The sequence below is a fragment of the Leptinotarsa decemlineata genome, unplaced genomic scaffold, assembly GCF_025532065.1.
Source record: "Leptinotarsa decemlineata unplaced genomic scaffold, Ldec_3_MD MMD2_P_RNA_scaffold_12, whole genome shotgun sequence".
In the NCBI taxonomy this organism is placed as follows: domain Eukaryota; kingdom Metazoa; phylum Arthropoda; class Insecta; order Coleoptera; family Chrysomelidae; genus Leptinotarsa; species Leptinotarsa decemlineata.
In genome coordinates this window covers 178441-198287 of record NW_027412526.1, presented here as the reverse complement: position 1 = coordinate 198287, position 19847 = coordinate 178441, and the positions used below count along the sequence as shown (strand labels likewise).

Below are 19847 nucleotides of genomic sequence, written 5' to 3'. Positions count from 1 at the left end.
GTTCACTGGAAGTGATGTCCGGGACGATACGTCTGGAGTCTGGACAGAATGATCAAGCTCATTCTCTGAATATATGAGTTGTCTCGTTGATAAATATCAACTCGCCTGTAGTGTCGTGTGGCCTATAGGTTTACTTTTGTCCCAAGAAGCCAAAATTCAAATCAGTAAGATTCTGTTCTCCATCAGCAATCGAATCCAACAAGTGAGTTGAATGTTTTACCAGCATCCAAATGCCAAGAATAAAAATTTCCTATTCTTATAAAAGATGATCATACTTGATTAATCCGAAAAATCGAGAAGTTTAGACATAAACTCGAAAATTAGCAAATGGCTACCAAAAGTATCACAACAAATTTTGAATTTCGGCGGCAAGACATTCACGGAACCAAAGTCGTCAATTCACCGTTCCGTGTTCCGTCGGAGCACGGAATCCTTAAAGGGATTCGAATATGTGTTCGAATATAATTAATGCGTTCGAATATATCCTTGTATAGTTGTTTGCAAAAACGGGAAATTAACTGTAAACGGTAACCGATCGAATCAAACTCGAATCCAGTTAAAATATTCATAATTCCTTTCCCTAACATCTACACCTTTCTCAGTTGATTCCAAATTTGTTAACAAATCCCTTGATTTATCTGTCAGTTTATGAATTTTATTCAACCGTTATTATAGGACTCCCCCTATAATACTGGCAGGGCAGGGCAGGGAGCCTTGAGCTCCTGAGGCCACAAAGTTTCAAATGTGAGAAGATTTCACTTTTCTAATTGTAAACAATACCAAAATGTTCATAAGATATAAATTATATTACACCTATAGCACAAATGTTTCAATTCTAAGGGGACTTTAATGAACCCAGGCTCCCCAAGGAAAAAAGGAGGATGTCTCTTCGATACTTGAGACGTCGCTGTTTTGAAGTTATACTTTACCTTTGATATAGCTATATCGCCAGCTTACAGTAGGTTGAGAGAATGAATTCATCTACATAGGCATAAAAGCATATATCCTACACTAATATTCTTCCCCTTTTGGGCAGGTTTGAAGAACATAAACCAACCGTCAACATCAAAGACTATGCCCCAGAGAGATGATGTGGAACCACCACATAAGAGACACAAAATGGACTTCCACAATGAATGTTATTCTGAATGCAGCTCAAAGCCCCCAAAACGAGGAAGAAAAATAATATATGAAAAATATTCCGTACAGAGAAGCATGTTTTTAGCGGTTGTCACTCGTCCAGATATATCATTCTCAGTGAGCAGAGTTAGCAGATATTTGGAAAATCCAGGAAAGCAGCACTGGAAAGCAGTCAAACGTATTTTCAGATACCTAAAGGGTACTAAAAGTTATGGAATTCTATACAATGGTGGGAGCAACGAATATTTAAAAGCGTATTCAGATGCAGATTTTGCAGGAGACATTGATACTAGATATTCAACAACTGGCTATGTTACTTTATTATCAGGTTGTCCAGTTACATGGACATCTCAACGACAAAAGTGTTGCAACATCCACGACAGAATCTGAATATATTGCAGCTTGGGATGCCGCACGAGAAATAATATGGTTGAGAAGGTTGCTTAAAGAAATTGATGTTGACGTTTCAAATCCAACGGAACTTTTTGTTGATAATAGAAGTGCTATAAACTTGATGAGCTATAATGATCATCACAAACGAAAAAAATATCACTGTTGTTTACACCCAATCAGAAAACCAGTTGGCAGATATTTTAACCAAACCCTTACCACGAGAAAAATTTTCAACAAATCGACAAGGTCTGTGGGTAACGTCTTCGAAGTGAACAAAGAGTGGGAGTGTTGAAGTAATCCATGTTCACTTCATTTCGATTGATCTTGTTTTTATGATTCCTTGGAAATCGTTGTTGATTGAATGAGTTTTAATGTCATTGTTAATACATATAAAATGTATCGTTTGTATATTCATGATTAAAACCTGGTTCAGTAGAGTTTATAGTTCGATTTCCTACAAATTACAACAGGTAATACTGCTAGACAATTCTATCTCTAACCCTCATTCCTTCTACAGCAAATTGTCCTCTCCATTTCTCCATGAAAGCCATTTTCAATACATTCCTTTCCCGAATATTCTGAGGGAATACTATACATTCTGCACCCATCACTTCAACTATTCGAATTGATACTTCATGTATTGCTCGATGAACTGCAGTTCGACTCAAACTGCAAAAAAGTTTCCTCACCAACACCCCTTTATAGCTATATCGCCAGCTTACAGTAGGTCGAGAGAATGAATTCATCTACGTAGGCATAAAAGCATATATCCTACACTAATATTCTTCCCCTTTTGGGCAGGTTTGAAGAACATAAATCTTTGTTGAGATAATAGATCAAGCATCAAAAATCTAGTCTCTGATAAGTTATTTGTCCCTATCTTAATAACTAAGCTTATATGTGTGTGGTTTTAGAGTTACAAACTTAGGTCTGCAGTGCTCTGTCCGTACAACAATTGTGATCGGTACAACAGCGGTTAACTACTAACTACTGCTACTACTGTATTAGGCATTCATGCAAGGATGTCTAGTCTTATAGCAATACTAACACGAGGAAGCGGTATTCAGATGAAAGAAAGCCTAAAATGAAACAATTCATATTAGATGGAAACGGTTCACTGGAAGTGATGTCCGGGACGATACGTCTGGAGTCTGGACAGAATGATCGAGCTCATTCTCTGAATATATGAGTTGTCTCGTTGATAAATATCAACTCGCCTGTAGTGTCGTGTGGCCTATAGGTTTACTTTTGTCCCAAGAAGCCAAAATTCAAAAAAGTAAGATTCTGTTCTCCATAAGCAATTGAATCCAACAAGTGAGTTGAATGTTTTACCAGCATCCAAATGCCAAGAATAAAAATTTCCTATTCTTATAAAAGATGATAATACTTGATTAATCCGAAAAATCGAGAAGTTTAGACATAAACTCGAAAATTAGCAAATGGCTACCAAAAGTATCACAACAAATTTTGAATTTCGGCGGCAAGACATTCACGGAACCAAAGTCGTCAATTCACCGTTCCGTGTTCCGTCGGAGCACGGAATCCTTAAAGGGATTCGAATATGTGTTCGAATATAATTAATGCGTTCGAATATATCCTTGTATAGTTGTTTGCAAAAACGGGAAATTAACTGTAAACGGTAACCGATCAAATCAAACTCGAATCCAGTTAAAATATTCATAATTCCTTTCCCTAACATCTACACCGTTCTCAGTTGATTCCAAATTTGTTAACAAATCCCTTGATTCATCTGTCAGTTTATAAATTTTATTCAACCGTTATTATAGGACTCCCCCTATAATACTGGCAGGGCAGGGCAGGGAGCCTTGAGCTCCTGAGGCCACAAAGTTTCAAATGTGAGAAGATTTCACTTTTCTAATTGTAAACAATACCAAAATGTTCATAAGATATAAATTATATTACACCTATAGCACAAATGTTTCAATTCTAAGGGGACTTTAATGAACCCAGGCTCCCCAAGGAAAAAAGGAGGATGTCTCTTCGATACTTGAGACGTCGCTGTTTTGAAGTTATACTTTACCTTTGATATAGCTATATCGCCAGCTTACAGTAGGTTGAGAGAATGAATTCATCTACATAGGCATAAAAGCATATATCCTACACTAATATTCTTCCCCTTTTGGGCAGGTTTGAAGAACATAAACCAACCGTCAACATCAAAGACTATGCCCCAGAGAGATGATGTGGAACCACCACATAAGAGACACAAAATGGACTTCCACAATGAATGTTATTCTGAATGCAGCTCAAAGCCCCCAAAACGAGGAAGAAAAATAATATATGAAAAATATTCCGTACAGAGAAGCATGTTTTTAGCGGTTGTCACTCGTCCAGATATATCATTCTCAGTGTTAGCAGATATTTGGAAAATCCAGGAAAGCAGCACTGGAAAGCAGTCAAACGTATTTTCAGATACCTAAAGGGTACTAAAAGTTATGGAATTCTATACAATGGTGGGAGCAACGAATATTTAAAAGCGTATTCAGATGCAGATTTTGCAGGAGACATTGATACTAGATATTCAACAACTGGCTATGTTACTTTATTATCAGGTTGTCCAGTTACATGGACATCTCAACGACAAAAGTGTTGCAACATCCACGACAGAATCTGAATATATTGCAGCTTGGGATGCCGCACGAGAAATAATATGGTTGAGAAGGTTGCTTAAAGAAATTGATGTTGACGTTTCAAATCCAACGGAACTTTTTGTTGATAATAGAAGTGCTATAAACTTGATGAGCTATAATGATCATCACAAACGAAAAAAATATCACTGTTGTTTACACCCAATCAGAAAACCAGTTGGCAGATATTTTAACCAAACCCTTACCACGAGAAAAATTTTCAACAAATCGACAAGGTCTGTGGGTAACGTCTTCGAAGTGAACAAAGAGTGGGAGTGTTGAAGTAATCCACGTTCACTTCATTTCGATTGATCTTGTTTTTATGATTCCTTGGAAATCGTTGTTGATTGAATGAGTTTTAATGTCATTGTTAATACATATAAAATGTATCGTTTGTATATTCATGATTAAAACCTGGTTCAGTAGAGTTTACAGTTCGATTTCCTACAAATTACAACAGGTAATACTGCTAGACAATTCTATCTCTAACCCTCATTCCTTCTACAGCAAATTGTCCTCTCCATTTCTCCATGAAAGCCATTTTCAATACATTCCTTTCCCGAATATTCTGAGGGAATACTATACATTCTGCACCCATCACTTCAACTATTCGAATTGATACTTCATGTATTGCTCGATGAACTGCAGTTCGACTCAAACTGCAAAAAAGTTTCCTCACCAACACCCCTTTATAGCTATATCGCCAGCTTACAGTAGGTCGAGAGAATGAATTCATCTACGTAGGCATAAAAGCATATATCCTACACTAATATTCTTCCCCTTTTGGGCAGGTTTGAAGAACATAAATCTTTGTTGAGATAATAGATCAAGCATCAAAAATCTAGTCTCTGATAAGTTATTTGTCCCTATCTTAATAACTAAGCTTATATGTGTGTGTCTCCCTCAAGGTGGCTTGCAGAACAAGAATGGTTTTAGAGTTACAAACTTAGGTCTGCAGTGCTCTGTCCGTACAACAATTGTGATCGGTACAACAGCGGTTAACTACTAACTACTGCTACTACTGTATTAGGCATTCATGCAAGGATGTCTAGTCTTATAGCAATACTAACACGAGGAAGCGGTATTCAGATGAAAGAAAGCCTAAAATGAAACAATTCATATTAGATGGAAACGGTTCACTGGAAGTGATGTCCGGGACGATACGTCTGGAGTCTGGACAGAATGATCGAGCTCATTCTCTGAATATATGAGTTGTCTCGTTGATAAATATCAACTCGCCTGTAGTGTCGTGTGGCCTATAGGTTTACTTTTGTCCCAAGAAGCCAAAATTCAAATCAGTAAGATTCTGTTCTCCATCAGCAATCGAATCCAACAAGTGAGTTGAATGTTTTACCAGCATCCAAATGCCAAGAATAAAAATTTCCTATTCTTATAAAAGATGATCATACTAGATTAATCCGAAAAATCGAGAAGTTTAGACATAAACTCGAAAATTAGCAAATGGCTACCAAAAGTATCACAACAAATTTTGAATTTCGGCGGCAAGACATTCACGGAACCAAAGTCGTCAATTCACCGTTCCGTGTTCCGTCGGAGCACGGAATCCTTAAAGGGATTCGAATATGTGTTCGAATATAATTAATGCGTTCGAATATATCCTTGTATAGTTGTTTGCAAAAACGGGAAATTAACTGTAAACGGTAACCGATCGAATCAAACTCGAATCCAGTTAAAATATTCATAATTCCTTTCCCTAACATCTACACCTTTCTCAGTTGATTCCAAATTTGTTAACAAATCCCTTGATTTATCTGTCAGTTTATAAATTTTATTCACTGGGTGAGTTCAGCAAAAAATTTAGGGGTATATATTGTAAACAATCTCTCGTTCAACGAGCACGTTAAACACATTTACAAAACTTGTTTTTTTAAACTGAAATCCTTATACAAGTTTAAGTTCCAGCTTTCTCAAGAAACAAAGCTGAAATTAGTTCAATCATTGATTCATCCCCATATTGAATATTGCAGCTCAGTGTATTACAACTTCTTACCAGACTATAATAAACACAAACTTCAACGTATACAAAATGCTTGTATGAGATTTGTGTGCTGCATAAACTACCGTAATCATGTAACTCCATATTTATTGAAATTAGATCAGCTGAATATTGAGTTTAGAATTCGTTATCTCATATCTGTATTCTTATATAAACTATTGGAAAGCAAAACTCCTAATTACTTGTTCAGATTACTTAGTAAGCGATCTGATAATCATTCTATCAATTTAAGAAAAGATACATATACCATTCCATATCATGTTACCACCAAATTTGAGGGATGTTTTTCTTACTTTGCACCAAAGTATCTAAATAATTTATTACCGTATATGCATTTGTCTATATATCAATTCAAAAGTACTTTGAAAATTAATTTCTTAGATGTTCAAAAACGATTGTAATCTTTTATGTTATCTTTATAATCTCATAATAGTTTGTTTTATATTATTTTTGTGTCTATTGTAATTGTTATTGTTATAGGTAGTCTTTCTTACTGTATGCTTATTTTTTTCCTAATTATGGGACGGGTGGAAGATAGCCTCCGGCTAACCCTTTTCCCTTTGTGTATAAAACCTGTTTTTGCACAATAAACATTATTATTATTATTATTATTATAGGACTCCCCCTATAATACTGGCAGGGCAGGGAGCCTTGAGCTCCTGAGGCCACAAAGTTTCAAATGTGAGAAGATTTCACTTTTCTAATTGTAAACAATACCAAAACGTTCATAAGATATAAATTATATTACACCTATAGCACAAATGTTTCAATTCTAAGGGGACTTTAATGAACCCAGGCTCCCCAAGGAAAAAAGGAGGATGTCTCTTCGATACTTGAGACGTCGCTGTTTTGAAGTTATACTTTACCTTTGATATAGCTATATCGCCAGCTTACAGTAGGTTGAGAGAATGAATTCATCTACATAGGCATAAAAGCATATATCCTACACTAATATTCTTCCCCTTTTGGGCAGGTTTGAAGAACATAAACCAACCGTCAACATCAAAGACTATGCCCCAGAGAGATGATGTGGAACCACCACATAAGAGACACAAAATGGACTTCCACAATGAATGTTATTCTGAATGCAGCTCAAAGCCCCCAAAACGAGGAAGAAAAATAATATATGAAAAATATTCCGTACAGAGAAGCATGTTTTTAGCGGTTGTCACTCGTCCAGATATATCATTCTCAGTGAGCAGAGTTAGCAGATATTTGGAAAATCCAGGAAAGCAGCACTGGAAAGCAGTCAAACGTATTTTCAGATACCTAAAGGGTACTAAAAGTTATGGAATTCTATACAATGGTGGGAGCAACGAATATTTAAAAGCGTATTCAGATGCAGATTTTGCAGGAGACATTGATACTAGATATTCAACAACTGGCTATGTTACTTTATTATCAGGTTGTCCAGTTACATGGACATCTCAACGACAAAAGTGTTGCAACATCCACGACAGAATCTGAATATATTGCAGCTTGGGATGCCGCACGAGAAATAATATGGTTGAGAAGGTTGCTTAAAGAAATTGATGTTGACGTTTCAAATCCAACGGAACTTTTTGTTGATAATAGAAGTGCTATAAACTTGATGAGCTATAATGATCATCACAAACGAAAAAAATATCACTGTTGTTTACACCCAATCAGAAAACCAGTTGGCAGATATTTTAACCAAACCCTTACCACGAGAAAAATTTTCAACAAATCGACAAGGTCTGTGGGTAACGTCTTCGAAGTGAACAAACGAAGTGAACGAATGTTCACTTCATTTCGATTGATCTTGTTTTTATGATTCCTTGGAAATCGTTGTTGATTGAATGAGTTTTAATGTCATTGTTAATACATATAAAATGTATCGTTTGTATATTCATGATTAAAACCTGGTTCAGTAGAGTTTACAGTTCGATTTCCTACAAATTACAACAGGTAATACTGCTAGACAATTCTATCTCTAACCCTCATTCCTTCTACAGCAAATTGTCCTCTCCATTTCTCCATGAAAGCCATTTTCAATACATTCCTTTCCCGAATATTCTGAGGGAATACTATACATTCTGCACCCATCACTTCAACTATTCGAATTGATACTTCATGTATTGCTCGATGAACTGCAGTTCGACTCAAACTGCAAAAAAGTTTCCTCACCAACACCCCTTTATAGCTATATCGCCAGCTTACAGTAGGTCGAGAGAATGAATTCATCTACGTAGGCATAAAAGCATATATCCTACACTAATATTCCTCCCCTTTTGGGCAGGTTTGAAGAACATGAATCTTTGTTGAGATAATAGATCAAGCATCAAAAATCTAGTCTCTGATAAGTTATTTGTCCCTATCTTAATAACTAAGCTTATATGTGTGTGTCTCCCTCAAGGTGGCTTGCAGAACAAGAATGGTTTTAGAGTTACAAACTTAGGTCTGCAGTGCTCTGTCCGTACAACAATTGTGATCGGTACAACAGCGGTTAACTACTAACTACTGCTACTACTGTATTAGGCATTCATGCAAGGATGTCTAGTCTTATAGCAATACTAACACGAGGAAGCGGTATTCAGATGAAAGAAAGCCTAAAATGAAACAATTCATATTAGATGGAAACGGTTCACTGGAAGTGATGTCCGGGACGATACGTCTGGAGTCCGGACAGAATGATCCAGCTCATTCTCTGAATATATGAGTTGTCTCGTTGATAAATATCAACTCGCCTGTAGTGTCGTGTGGCCTATAGGTTTACTTTTGTCCCAAGAAGCCAAAATTCAAATCAGTAAGATTCTGTTCTCCATCAGCAATCGAATCCAACAAGTGAGTTGAATGTTTTACCAGCATCCAAATGCCAAGAATAAAAATTTCCTATTCTTATAAAAGATGATCATACTTGATTAATCCGAAAAATCGAGAAGTTTAGACATAAACTCGAAAATTAGCAAATGGCTACCAAAAGTATCACAACAAATTTTGAATTTCGGCGGCAAGACATTCACGGAACCAAAGTCGTCAATTCACCGTTCCGTGTTCCGTCGGAGCACGGAATCCTTAAAGGGATTCGAATATGTGTTCGAATATAATTAATGCGTTCGAATATATCCTTGTATAGTTGTTTGTCAGTGAATGAGAACTAAACGAATGACGAGGTATTAAAATATCCCAAAACTTTCAAGGAAGTATTCATTTCAGGTTTAAATAGTCGTCGACCTCAAAACAGAATGAATGACAAAATGAAACCGTAACACCGTATAGGATGAAACTGCAGTAACGTTAGTTAAAAATAAAAGCGGTAAAAACATAAAGAGTTTCATTTCTCTTTTTTTCATTATGATTTCCTACCACGTAGTGACGGCTACATCCACCAATTTATTAATGATTCAATATCCATCTCTTCTGTACTAAAAAAATTCAAGGGTTAGGAGAGGGAGTTGCGTCACAGTATAGTTTCATAGTGATACCCAATGCTTTGAGTAATGTAATCGGATGTAATTTCCAAAAACGAAATCACGAAAGAAAAAAAATTGATTTGGCACCTTTTTTGCTATCTGTTTGTGAGGGTACGAACTATGTAACCCCGACAATGAAACATTCCATAGCCAGAAAAATTTTCTACATTTCTATTGGATCCGTATTCCAATAAGTTCAGCTAGTGAACACTAGGTGGCGTCCGCGTGAACTTCACTTTTAACAAAATAAAATTTAGACTAGATAGAGAGAGATCGTAGCTCCCAGGGTAGGCCGCCAGCTGTTTAACAGTGAAGAAGGGCGTGGATAAGATGGAGGGTAGAGCGCCACCCGCTTGATCAAACCTGGAGCTTATATAGCATACGAAACAAAAACGGGAAATTATCTCTAAACGGTAACCGATCGAATCAAACTCGAATCCAGTTAAAATATTCATAATTCCTTTCCTAACATCTACACCTTTCTCAGTTGATTCCAAATTTGTTAACAAATCCCTTGATTTATCTGTCAGTTTATAAATTTTATTCAACCGTTATTATAGGACTCCCCCTATAATACTGGCAGGGCAGGGAGCCTTGAGCTCCTGAGGCCACAAAGTTTCAAATGTGAGAAGATTTCACTTTTCTAATTGTAAACAATACCAAAACGTTCATAAGATATAAATTATATTACACCTATAGCACAAATGTTTCAATTCTAAGGGGACTTTAATGAACCCAGGCTCCCCAAGGAAAAAAGGAGGATGTCTCTTCGATACTTGAGACGTCGCTGTTTTGAAGTTATACTTTACCTTTGATATAGCTATATCGCCAGCTTACAGTAGGTTGAGAGAATGAATTCATCTACATAGGCATAAAAGCATATATCCTACACTAATATTCTTCCCCTTTTGGGCAGGTTTGAAGAACATAAACCAACCGTCAACATCAAAGACTATGCCCCAGAGAGATGATGTGGAACCACCACATAAGAGACACAAAATGGACTTCCACAATGAATGTTATTCTGAATGCAGCTCAAAGCCCCCAAAACGAGGAAGAAAAATAATATATGAAAAATATTCCGTACAGAGAAGCATGTTTTTAGCGGTTGTCACTCGTCCAGATATATCATTCTCAGTGTTAGCAGATATTTGGAAAATCCAGGAAAGCAGCACTGGAAAGCAGTCAAACGTATTTTCAGATACCTAAAGGGTACTAAAAGTTATGGAATTCTATACAATGGTGGGAGCAACGAATATTTAAAAGCGTATTCAGATGCAGATTTTGCAGGAGACATTGATACTAGATATTCAACAACTGGCTATGTTACTTTATTATCAGGTTGTCCAGTTACATGGACATCTCAACGACAAAAGTGTTGCAACATCCACGACAGAATCTGAATATATTGCAGCTTGGGATGCCGCACGAGAAATAATATGGTTGAGAAGGTTGCTTAAAGAAATTGATGTTGACGTTTCAAATCCAACGGAACTTTTTGTTGATAATAGAAGTGCTATAAACTTGATGAGCTATAATGATCATCACAAACGAAAAAAATATCACTGTTGTTTACACCCAATCAGAAAACCAGTTGGCAGATATTTTAACCAAACCCTTACCACGAGAAAAATTTTCAACAAATCGACAAGGTCTGTGGGTAACGTCTTCGAAGTGAACAAAGAGTGGGAGTGTTGAAGTAATCCACGTTCACTTCATTTCGATTGATCTTGTTTTTATGATTCCTTGGAAATCGTTGTTGATTGAATGAGTTTTAATGTCATTGTTAATACATATAAAATGTATCGTTTGTATATTCATGATTAAAACCTGGTTCAGTAGAGTTTACAGTTCGATTTCCTACAAATTACAACAGGTAATACTGCTAGACAATTCTATCTCTAACCCTCATTCCTTCTACAGCAAATTGTCCTCTCCATTTCTCCATGAAAGCCATTTTCAATACATTCCTTTCCCGAATATTCTGAGGGAATACTATACATTCTGCACCCATCACTTCAACTATTCGAATTGATACTTCATGTATTGCTCGATGAACTGCAGTTCGACTCAAACTGCAAAAAAGTTTCCTCACCAACACCCCTTTATAGCTATATCGCCAGCTTACAGTAGGTCGAGAGAATGAATTCATCTACGTAGGCATAAAAGCATATATCCTACACTAATATTCTTCCCCTTTTGGGCAGGTTTGAAGAACATAAATCTTTGTTGAGATAATAGATCAAGCATCAAAAATCTAGTCTCTGATAAGTTATTTGTCCCTATCTTAATAACTAAGCTTATATGTGTGTGTCTCCCTCAAGGTGGCTTGCAGAACAAGAATGGTTTTAGAGTTACAAACTTAGGTCTGCAGTGCTCTGTCCGTACAACAATTGTGATCGGTACAACAGCGGTTAACTACTAACTACTGCTACTACTGTATTAGGCATTCATGCAAGGATGTCTAGTCTTATAGCAATACTAACACGAGGAAGCGGTATTCAGATGAAAGAAAGCCTAAAATGAAACAATTCATATTAGATGGAAACGGTTCACTGGAAGTGATGTCCGGGACGATACGTCTGGAGTCTGGACAGAATGATCGAGCTCATTCTCTGAATATATGAGTTGTCTCGTTGATAAATATCAACTCGCCTGTAGTGTCGTGTGGCCTATAGGTTTACTTTTGTCCCAAGAAGCCAAAATTCAAATCAGTAAGATTCTGTTCTCCATCAGCAATCGAATCCAACAAGTGAGTTGAATGTTTTACCAGCATCCAAATGCCAAGAATAAAAATTTCCTATTCTTATAAAAGATGATCATACTTGGTTAATCCGAAAAATCGAGAAGTTTAGACATAAACTCGAAAATTAGCAAATGGCTACCAAAAGTATCACAACAAATTTTGAATTTCGGCGGCAAGACATTCACGGAACCAAAGTCGTCAATTCACCGTTCCGTGTTCCGTCGGAGCACGGAATCCTTAAAGGGATTCGAATATGTGTTCGAATATAATTAATGCGTTCGAATATATCCTTGTATAGTTGTTTGCAAAAACGGGAAATTAACTGTAAACGGTAACCGATCGAATCAAACTCGAATCCAGTTAAAATATTCATAATTCCTTTCCCTAACATCTACACCTTTCTCAGTTGATTCCAAATTTGTTAACAAATCCCTTGATTTATCTGTCAGTTTATAAATTTTATTCACTGGGTGAGTTCAGCAAAAAATTTAGGGGTATATATTGATAACAATCTCTCGTTCAACGAGCACGTTAAACACATTTACAAAACTTGTTTTTTTAAACTGAAATCCTTATACAAGTTTAAGTTCCAGCTTTCTCAAGAAACAAAGCTGAAATTAGTTCAATCATTGATTTATCCCCATATTGAATATTGCAGCTCAGTGTATTACAACTTCTTACCAGACTATAATAAACACAAACTTCAACGTATACAAAATGCTTGTATGAGATTTGTGTGCTGCATAAACTACCGTAATCATGTAACTCCATATTTATTGAAATTAGATCAGCTGAATATTGAGTTTAGAATTCGTTATCTCATATCTGTATTCTTATATAAACTATTGGAAAGCAAAACTCCTAATTACTTGTTCAGATTACTTAGTAAGCGATCTGATAATCATTCTATCAATTTAAGAAAAGATACATTTACCATTCCATATCATGTTACCACCAAATTTGAGGGATGTTTTTCTTACTTTGCACCAAAGTATCTAAATAATTTATTACCGTATATGCATTTGTCTATATATCAATTCAAAAGTACTTTGAAAATTAATTTCTTAGATGTTCAAAAACGATTGTAATCTTTTATGTTATCTTTATAATCTCATAATAGTTTGTTTTATATTATTTTTGTGTCTATTGTAATTGTTATTGTTATAGGTAGTCTTTCTTACTGTATGCTTATTTTTTTCCTAATTATGGGACGGGTGGAAGATAGCCTCCGGCTAACCCTTTTCCCTTTGTGTATAAAACCTGTTTTTGCACAATAAACATTATTATTATTATTATTATTATTATTATTATTATAGGACTCCCCCTATAATACTGGCAGGGCAGGGAGCCTTGAGCTCCTGAGGCCACAAAGTTTCAAATGTGAGAAGATTTCACTTTTCTAATTGTAAACAATACCAAAATGTTCATAAGATATAAATTATATTACACCTATAGCACAAATGTTTCAATTCTAAGGGGACTTTAATGAACCCAGGCTCCCCAAGGAAAAAAGGAGGATGTCTCTTCGATACTTGAGACGTCGCTGTTTTGAAGTTATACTTTACCTTTGATATAGCTATATCGCCAGCTTACAGTAGGTTGAGAGAATGAATTCATCTACATAGGCATAAAAGCATATATCCTACACTAATATTCTTCCCCTTTTGGGCAGGTTCGAAGAACATAAACCAACCGTCAACATCAAAGACTATGCCCCAGAGAGATGATGTGGAACCACCACATAAGAGACACAAAATGGACTTCCACAATGAATGTTATTCTGAATGCAGCTCAAAGCCCCCAAAACGAGGAAGAAAAATAATATATGAAAAATATTCCGTACAGAGAAGCATGTTTTTAGCGGTTGTCACTCGTCCAGATATATCATTCTCAGTGTTAGCAGATATTTGGAAAATCCAGGAAAGCAGCACTGGAAAGCAGTCAAACGTATTTTCAGATACCTAAAGGGTACTAAAAGTTATGGAATTCTATACAATGGTGGGAGCAACGAATATTTAAAAGCGTATTCAGATGCAGATTTTGCAGGAGACATTGATACTAGATATTCAACAACTGGCTATGTTACTTTATTATCAGGTTGTCCAGTTACATGGACATCTCAACGACAAAAGTGTTGCAACATCCACGACAGAATCTGAATATATTGCAGCTTGGGATGCCGCACGAGAAATAATATGGTTGAGAAGGTTGCTTAAAGAAATTGATGTTGACGTTTCAAATCCAACGGAACTTTTTGTTGATAATAGAAGTGATATAAACTTGATGAGCTATAATGATCATCACAAACGAAAAAAATATCACTGTTGTTTACACCCAATCAGAAAACCAGTTGGCAGATATTTTAACCAAACCCTTACCACGAGAAAAATTTTCAACAAATCGACAAGGTCTGTGGGTAACGTCTTCGAAGTGAACAAAGAGTGGGAGTGTTGAAGTAATCCACGTTCACTTCATTTCGATTGATCTTGTTTTTATGATTCCTTGGAAATCGTTGTTGATTGAATGAGTTTTAATGTCATTGTTAATACATATAAAATGTATCGTTTGTATATTCATGATTAAAACCTGGTTCAGTAGAGTTTACAGTTCGATTTCCTACAAATTACAACAGGTAATACTGCTAGACAATTCTATCTCTAACCCTCATTCCTTCTACAGCAAATTGTCCTCTCCATTTCTCCATGAAAGCCATTTTCAATACATTCCTTTCCCGAATATTCTGAGGGAATACTATACATTCTGCACCCATCACTTCAACTATTCGAATTGATACTTCATGTATTGCTCGATGAACTGCAGTTCGACTCAAACTGCAAAAAAGTTTCCTCACCAACACCCCTTTATAGCTATATCGCCAGCTTACAGTAGGTCGAGAGAATGAATTCATCTACGTAGGCATAAAAGCATATATCCTACACTAATATTCTTCCCCTTTTGGGCAGGTTTGAAGAACATAAATCTTTGTTGAGATAATAGATCAAGCATCAAAAATCTAGTCTCTGATAAGTTATTTGTCCCTATCTTAATAACTAAGCTTATATGTGTGTGTCTCCCTCAAGGTGGCTTGCAGAACAAGAATGGTTTTAGAGTTACAAACTTAGGTCTGCAGTGCTCTGTCCGTACAACAATTGTGATCGGTACAACAGCGGTTAACTACTAACTACTGCTACTACTGTATTAGGCATTCATGCAAGGATGTCTAGTCTTATAGCAATACTAACACGAGGAAGCGGTATTCAGATGAAAGAAAGCCTAAAATGAAACAATTCATATTAGATGGAAACGGTTCACTGGAAGTGATGTCCGGGACGATACGTCTGGAGTCTGGACAGAATGATCGAGCTCATTCTCTGAATATATGAGTTGTCTCGTTGATAAATATCAACTCGCCTGTAGTGTCGTGTGGCCTATAGGTTTACTTTTGTCCCAAGAAGCCAAAATTCAAATCAGTAAGATTCTGTTCTCCATCAGCAATCGAATCCAACAAGTGAGTTGAATGTTTTACCAGCATCCAAATGCCAAGAATAAAAATTTCCTATTCTTATAAAAGATGATCATACTTGGTTAATCCGAAAAATCGAGAAGTTTAGACATAAACTCGAAAATTAGCAAATGGCTACCAAAAGTATCACAACAAATTTTGAATTTCGGCGGCAAGACATTCACGGAACCAAAGTCGTCAATTCACCGTTCCGTGTTCCGTCGGAGCACGGAATCCTTAAAGGGATTCGAATATGTGTTCGAATATAATTAATGCGTTCGAATATATCCTTGTATAGTTGTTTGCAAAAACGGGAAATTAACTGTAAACGGTAACCGATCGAATCAAACTCGAATCCAGTTAAAATATTCATAATTCCTTTCCCTAACATCTACACCTTTCTCAGTTGATTCCAAATTTGTTAACAAATCCCTTGATTTATCTGTCAGTTTATAAATTTTATTCACTGGGTGAGTTCAGCAAAAAATTTAGGGGTATATATTGATAACAATCTCTCGTTCAACGAGCACGTTAAACACATTTACAAAACTTGTTTTTTTAAACTGAAATCCTTATACAAGTTTAAGTTCCAGCTTTCTCAAGAAACAAAGCTGAAATTAGTTCAATCATTGATTTATCCCCATATTGAATATTGCAGCTCAGTGTATTACAACTTCTTACCAGACTATAATAAACACAAACTTCAACGTATACAAAATGCTTGTATGAGATTTGTGTGCTGCATAAACTACCGTAATCATGTAACTCCATATTTATTGAAATTAGATCAGCTGAATATTGAGTTTAGAATTCGTTATCTCATATCTGTATTCTTATATAAACTATTGGAAAGCAAAACTCCTAATTACTTGTTCAGATTACTTAGTAAGCGATCTGATAATCATTCTATCAATTTAAGAAAAGATACATTTACCATTCCATATCATGTTACCACCAAATTTGAGGGATGTTTTTCTTACTTTGCACCAAAGTATCTAAATAATTTATTACCGTATATGCATTTGTCTATATATCAATTCAAAAGTACTTTGAAAATTAATTTCTTAGATGTTCAAAAACGATTGTAATCTTTTATGTTATCTTTATAATCTCATAATAGTTTGTTTTATATTATTTTTGTGTCTATTGTAATTGTTATTGTTATAGGTAGTCTTTCTTACTGTATGCTTATTTTTTTCCTAATTATGGGACGGGTGGAAGATAGCCTCCGGCTAACCCTTTTCCCTTTGTGTATAAAACCTGTTTTTGCACAATAAACATTATTATTATTATTATTATTATAGGACTCCCCCTATAATACTGGCAGGGCAGGGAGCCTTGAGCTCCTGAGGCCACAAAGTTTCAAATGTGAGAAGATTTCACTTTTCTAATTGTAAACAATACCAAAACGTTCATAAGATATAAATTATATTACACCTATAGCACAAATGTTTCAATTCTAAGGGGACTTTAATGAACCCAGGCTCCCCAAGGAAAAAAGGAGGATGTCTCTTCGATACTTGAGACGTCGCTGTTTTGAAGTTATACTTTACCTTTGATATAGCTATATCGCCAGCTTACAGTAGGTTGAGAGAATGAATTCATCTACATAGGCATAAAAGCATATATCCTACACTAATATTCTTCCCCTTTTGGGCAGGTTTGAAGAACATAAACCAACCGTCAACATCAAAGACTATGCCCCAGAGAGATGATGTGGAACCACCACATAAGAGACACAAAATGGACTTCCACAATGAATGTTATTCTGAATGCAGCTCAAAGCCCCCAAAACGAGGAAGAAAAATAATATATGAAAAATATTCCGTACAGAGAAGCATGTTTTTAGCGGTTGTCACTCGTCCAGATATATCATTCTCAGTGAGCAGAGTTAGCAGATATTTGGAAAATCCAGGAAAGCAGCACTGGAAAGCAGTCAAACGTATTTTCAGATACCTAAAGGGTACTAAAAGTTATGGAATTCTATACAATGGTGGGAGCAACGAATATTTAAAAGCGTATTCAGATGCAGATTTTGCAGGAGACATTGATACTAGATATTCAACAACTGGCTATGTTACTTTATTATCAGGTTGTCCAGTTACATGGACATCTCAACGACAAAAGTGTTGCAACATCCACGACAGAATCTGAATATATTGCAGCTTGGGATGCCGCACGAGAAATAATATGGTTGAGAAGGTTGCTTAAAGAAATTGATGTTGACGTTTCAAATCCAACGGAACTTTTTGTTGATAATAGAAGTGCTATAAACTTGATGAGCTATAATGATCATCACAAACGAAAAAAATATCACTGTTGTTTACACCCAATCAGAAAACCAGTTGGCAGATATTTTAACCAAACCCTTACCACGAGAAAAATTTTCAACAAATCGACAAGGTCTGTGGGTAACGTCTTCGAAGTGAACAAAGAGTGGGAGTGTTGAAGTAATCCACGTTCACTTCATTTCGATTGATCTTGTTTTTATGATTCCTTGGAAATCGTTGTTGATTGAATGAGTTTTAATGTCATTGTTAATACATATAAAATGTATCGTTTGTATATTCATGATTAAAACCTGGTTCAGTAGAGTTTACAGTTCGATTTCCTACAAATTACAACAGGTAATACTGCTAGACAATTCTATCTCTAACCCTCATTCCTTCTACAGCAAATTGTCCTCTCCATTTCTCCATGAAAGCCATTTTCAATACATTCCTTTCCCGAATATTCTGAGGGAATACTATACATTCTGCACCCATCACTTCAACTATTCGAATTGATACTTCATGTATTGCTCGATGAACTGCAGTTCGACTCAAACTGCAAAAAAGTTTCCTCACCAACACCCCTTTATAGCTATATCGCCAGCTTACAGTAGGTCGAGAGAATGAATTCATCTACGTAGGCATAAAAGCATATATCCTACACTAATATTCTTCCCCTTTTGGGCAGGTTTGAAGAACATAAATCTTTGTTGAGATAATAGATCAAGCATCAAAAATCTAGTCTCTGATAAGTTATTTGTCCCTATCTTAATAACTAAGCTTATATGTGTGTGTCTCCCTCAAGGTGGCTTGCAGAACAAGAATGGTTTTAGAGTTACAAACTTAGGTCTGCAGTGCTCTGTCCGTACAACAATTGTGATCGGTACAACAGCGGTTAACTACTAACTACTGCTACTACTGTATTAGGCATTCATGCAAGGATGTCTAGTCTTATAGCAATACTAACACGAGGAAGCGGTATTCAGATGAAAGAAAGCCTAAAATGAAACAATTCATATTAGATGGAAACGTTTCACTGGAAGTGATGTCCGGGACGATACGTCTGGAGTCTGGACAGAATGATCGAGCTCATTCTCTGAATATATGAGTTGTCTCGTTGATAAATATCAACTCGCCTGTAGTGTCGTGTGGCCTATAGGTTTACTTTTGTCCCAAGAAGCCAAAATTCAAATCAGTAAGATTCTGTTCTCCATCAGCAATCGAATCCAACAAGTGAGTTGAATGTTTTACCAGCATCCAAATGCCAAGAATAAAAATTTCCTATTCTTATAAAAGATGATCATACTAGATTAATCCGAAAAATCGAGAAGTTTAGACATAAACTCGAAAATTAGCAAATGGCTACCAAAAGTATCACAACAAATTTTGAATTTCGGCGGCAAGACATTCACGGAACCAAAGTCGTCAATTCACCGTTCCGTGTTCCGTCGGAGCACGGAATCCTTAAAGGGATTCGAATATGTGTTCGAATATAATTAATGCGTTCGAATATATCCTTGTATAGTTGTTTGCAAAAACGGGAAATTAACTGTAAACGGTAACCGATCGAATCAAACTCGAATCCAGTTAAAATATTCATAATTCCTTTCCCTAACATCTACACCTTTCTCAGTTGATTCCAAATTTGTTAACAAATCCCTTGATTTATCTGTCAGTTTATAAATTTTATTCACTGG

The 19847-nt window shown here is 36.0% G+C and overlaps 1 protein-coding gene and 5 long non-coding RNA genes across 6 annotated transcripts in view; 5 read left to right on the top strand and 1 right to left on the bottom strand.

Moving 5' to 3' along the window:
• Positions 1 to 19847, bottom strand: part of LOC111516209 (MICOS complex subunit Mic60) — a 162617-nt gene that overhangs the window by 93648 nt on the left and 49122 nt on the right. The gene's annotated exons all lie outside the window — the stretch shown is intronic.
• LOC141480669 (uncharacterized) lies at positions 714 to 1973 on the top strand. Its single transcript, XR_012464484.1, has 2 exons — positions 714 to 958; positions 1037 to 1973. It is a non-coding gene; the product is annotated as an uncharacterized lncRNA (long non-coding RNA).
• Positions 3360 to 4608, top strand: LOC141480667 (uncharacterized). Its single transcript, XR_012464482.1, has 2 exons — positions 3360 to 3603; positions 3682 to 4608. It is a non-coding gene; the product is annotated as an uncharacterized lncRNA (long non-coding RNA).
• LOC141480663 (uncharacterized) lies at positions 10135 to 11475 on the top strand. Its single transcript, XR_012464479.1, has 2 exons — positions 10135 to 10470; positions 10549 to 11475. It is a non-coding gene; the product is annotated as an uncharacterized lncRNA (long non-coding RNA).
• On the top strand, positions 12496 to 14977 carry LOC141480662 (uncharacterized). The gene is made up of 2 exons (XR_012464477.1): positions 12496 to 13972; positions 14051 to 14977. It is a non-coding gene; the product is annotated as an uncharacterized lncRNA (long non-coding RNA).
• LOC141480665 (uncharacterized) lies at positions 15998 to 18474 on the top strand. The gene is made up of 2 exons (XR_012464480.1): positions 15998 to 17462; positions 17541 to 18474. It is a non-coding gene; the product is annotated as an uncharacterized lncRNA (long non-coding RNA).